General features: G+C 39.8%; 1 protein-coding gene across 1 annotated transcript in view; it reads left to right on the top strand.

Moving 5' to 3' along the window:
* Positions 1 to 3,776, top strand: part of DENND6A (DENN/MADD domain containing 6A) — a 56,746-nt gene that overhangs the window by 9,656 nt on the left and 43,314 nt on the right. The gene's annotated exons all lie outside the window — the stretch shown is intronic.

The following is a 3,776-nucleotide window of genomic DNA, read 5'->3' as shown; positions in this document are numbered from 1 at the left end:
CTCAGGCTGGTCTCGAACTCCTGAGCTCAAACAATCCGCCCGCCTCGGCCTCCCAGAGAGCTAGGATTACAGGCGTGAGCCACCGCGCCCGGCCCTATGTGTAACTTTTTGAGAAACTTCCAAACTGTTTTCCACCAGCAGTATGTGATGGTTCCAGTGTCTCCACATCCTTGCCAACCCTTGTTACTGATACTTGTTACTGTTACTTGTCCTTTTGATACAGCCATCTTAGTGGATATCAGTGGTATCTTAATGTGTTTTTATTTGCATTTCTCCAATGACTAATGCTGCAGAGTGTCTTTTTATGTGCTTATTGGCCATTTTTCTGTTTTTTTTGGAGAAATGTTTATTCAGATTCTTTGCCCATTTTAAAATTGGTTTATTTATTTTTTTATTGTTGCGTCGTAAGAGTTCTTTATGTATTCTGTATACTAGACCCTTATCAGATATGTGAATTGTGTCTTAGTCTGTTCAGGCTGCTATATCAAAATACCATAAACTGGGTAGCTTATAAACAACATAAATTTATTTCTCATAGTTCTGAGGTCTGGGACATCCAGTATCAAGGCACTGGCTGATTTGGGGTTTGGCAAGGGCCCACTTTCTGGTTCATAGATGGCACCTTCTAGCTATATCTTCACATGTTAGTAGAGATGAGTTAGCTCTCTAGAGTCTCTTTAATAAGAGTAAAAATCCCAATCGTGAGGGCTCTGCCCTCATGACCTAATTGCCCTCTAGAGGCCCAACCTCCTAAGACCATCACCTTGGGGTTAGGTCTCAGCAAAATTTTTTTTGTTGTTGAAACAAAAGTTTTAAATTTTGATGAAGTACAATTTATTTATGTTTTCTTTGTTTTTTTATGCTTTTTGTGTCGTATCTAAAAACCATTGCTAATCCAATATCATAAAGATTTATTCCTATATTTCCTTCTAAGAGCTTTATAGTTTTAGCTCTTACACTTAGGTCTTTGATTCACTTTGAGTTAATTATTGTATATACTGTTAGGTAGGGCTGTGTTTTGTTTTTGTTTTTGTTTTTGAGACCAGGTCTCCTTTTTGTCACCCAAGCTGGAGTGCAGTGGTGTGATCATAGCTCACTGCAGTCTCGAACTCCTGGGCTCAAGTGATCCTCCTGCCTCAGCCACCTGAGTAGCTGGGACTACTAGCACAGGCCACTGCGCCCTGCTAACTTTTACATTTTTTGTAGAGACGAGATCTCAGTATGTTTCTCAGGCTAGTCTTGAACTCCTGGGCTCAAGTAATCCTCCTGTGTTGGCCTCTCAGAGTGCTGGGATTACAGGTGTGAGTCACTGTGCCAGCCCTTAGTTTTTAAAAAACTTTTATTTTAGGATAATTTTAGACTTAGGTAAAAGTTGCAAAAGTAATTTACTCGACTTCCTCTCCAGTTAACTTTCGTGATTTAAAGAACATATGGCTCATTGTTGCTGCTACTACTGCTGCTATTCTGACAGTTCTAATTTCTCACAAATTTCTGTCCATAGTCATGCTCAGTGCCCTGTGCCATCTTTTTAGCTTGCCTTTTCCTCCCGGCTGCTGCTAGGCAGTTCTGTGTTGCATTTGCAGTTCCTGTAACTCCTCACCAGAAGTGGCTGAGCTTCCTCCTTCCCAGCCTGTACCTTTGACTCAGTTAAGGTTAAAAATTCTTCGGTAGCATTATGTAGCCTACAATTCTTACATAGTCCTGCCTCTTCCTACTTCTTCAGGCTCACCTTGCCCCATACACCTCCTGGCCCACTGGGCTTTAGCTCTCTCCACCAAGGAGGAATATTCCATCAGTGAACAGCAATGGACCATTGATATGGAAAGTACACTTTCATGTTATGGAAGCAGAAACTGAGGCATAGACTGGATAATGATTTCCCAGGAAGACACATCCAATTAGGACCAAAACTGGGTTTGGTACTGTAGTGTACTTGTGCTTTCCATCGTGCTCCACTGCCTCTAGGAGTTTGAAAATGAAGAGCCGTATTCACTTACTTTTGCTTAAGGTGAAGGTGAGTAAACGTGAGCTATAAGCTTTAAAGAAAAAAAACTGAAGTGGAGAAGAAATGGTAAGAAGAAGCTGAAGATTTGGGTTAGGATGGTGGAATGAGAAATAACAACAACAATGAAAAACAAAGAAGGCAAAATGCTCATTTTTTTTTGTCTGTTGCCTTTTGTGAGGGCAGGCGGGACTATATTCTAACTATGTTTCTTAGAAGATAGAAAGATGGAAGAATAGAATCTTTGCATATGGTAACCATGCCAGTTTATCATATTTTCAAATATTGTCTTCCCACGCACCATCTGTATTAGTCTGCTGTGGCTACTGTAACAAAATACGATAGACTGGGTGACTTAAAACAACAAACTTACTTCTCTTCAGTTCTGGAGGCTGGGAGGTCCAAAATCAAGGTGCTTGCTGATTTTTTCCCGGTGAGGGTCCTCTTCCTGACTTACAGACAGCCATGTTCTTGCTGTGTCCTCACATGGTGGCGAACAAGAGACATCTCTCTTGTGTTTCTTCTTATAAGGGCACTAATCCCATCATGTAGGCTCTACCCTCATGACCCAATTACCTTCCAAAGGTCCTCATCTCCAAATACTATCACATTGTGAATTCGGGCTTCAATGTATGAATTTTGGGAGGACACAATTCAGTTCATAGCACCATTCAAATAGACTAAATGTTTCTGGATTTGAGTCCAAACTGTATCCCTATACTGTATTTCTTATCCCCAAATTGCCTGAAAAAATCTAATCTTAAACTATTTTCATTCTCTGTTTAGAAAGCAACTACCATTTTATGCCCCTCCCCAGGACAATTAAATGTGTGAGGTCCTCTTTATGGGTCTTTAAGAATGTATTTCTCAGAAGAAAATAGCTATTTGTCAAGGAATTTATTTGGTGGGAGAATCCCCTATGGATTTCTGATAAGCTGAAGGGACATCTTTGTTAAAATGTCAAGAAGGTACTCTGTAAAGCTGTATTTATGGTGGAAAAAGTACCAAGAGAAATGATTCTAAGACTGCTAAAAGAACTTGGTATTTGGTCTAAGTGGGTTATGGCAGAAAGTCCTGTCCTTTTAGAAGTTATTTCCTTTAAGAATGGCTAAATGAGATGTGTTGGACTGGTTTAATGACATATTGTGATGAGTAACTGATTTTGACAAAAATGGCTGAATACTGTAGCATTTAGATGGTTGGATGTTAAAGATGACATAGCAGTTTACAAAGAGTAGGATATAATTAATCCCTACCAAGTACCTCTATTTAGGGACAGAAAAGGATTATAGCTGGTAGGAGAAAGAGTTAAACTTCCCATTAGTGCAAAATGCAGTGCAAAGCCAGGAAGAATGTTTGAGGTCTGGTGAATTAAGACCTAGTAGTACCTTCTGCTATCAAGAGAAAAAAATCAGTCATGATCTTTTCTGTGAAAAGTGACAGAAATTGGCATAAGAAAACAGTGTTTATTGATTCATTTTATTGCAAAGTTCATAGGTAAGCCTGACTCAAGGCACAACTGAATGTAAGGTTTAAATAATTCTGTAAGGACTTGGTTTCTATCTTTCTGCTCTGCCTTTCACTGTAGATGATTGATTAAAATGATATGAAAATGGCTGGGTGCGGTGGCTCACGCCTGTAATCCTAGCTTTCTGGGAGGCCGAGGCGGGCGGATTGTTTGAGCTCAGGAGTTTGTTTGAAACCAGCCTGAGCAAGAGCGAGACCCCGTCTCTACTAAAAATAGAAAGAAATTAATCGGACAACTAAAAATATA

The sequence above is a fragment of the Propithecus coquereli genome, unplaced genomic scaffold (assembly GCF_000956105.1).
Source record: "Propithecus coquereli isolate 6110/MARCELLA unplaced genomic scaffold, Pcoq_1.0 Scaffold1, whole genome shotgun sequence".
Lineage (NCBI taxonomy): Eukaryota > Metazoa > Chordata > Mammalia > Primates > Indriidae > Propithecus > Propithecus coquereli.
Note: the sequence above shows the minus strand (reverse complement) of the source record. Positions and strands in the feature narration are given on the sequence as shown.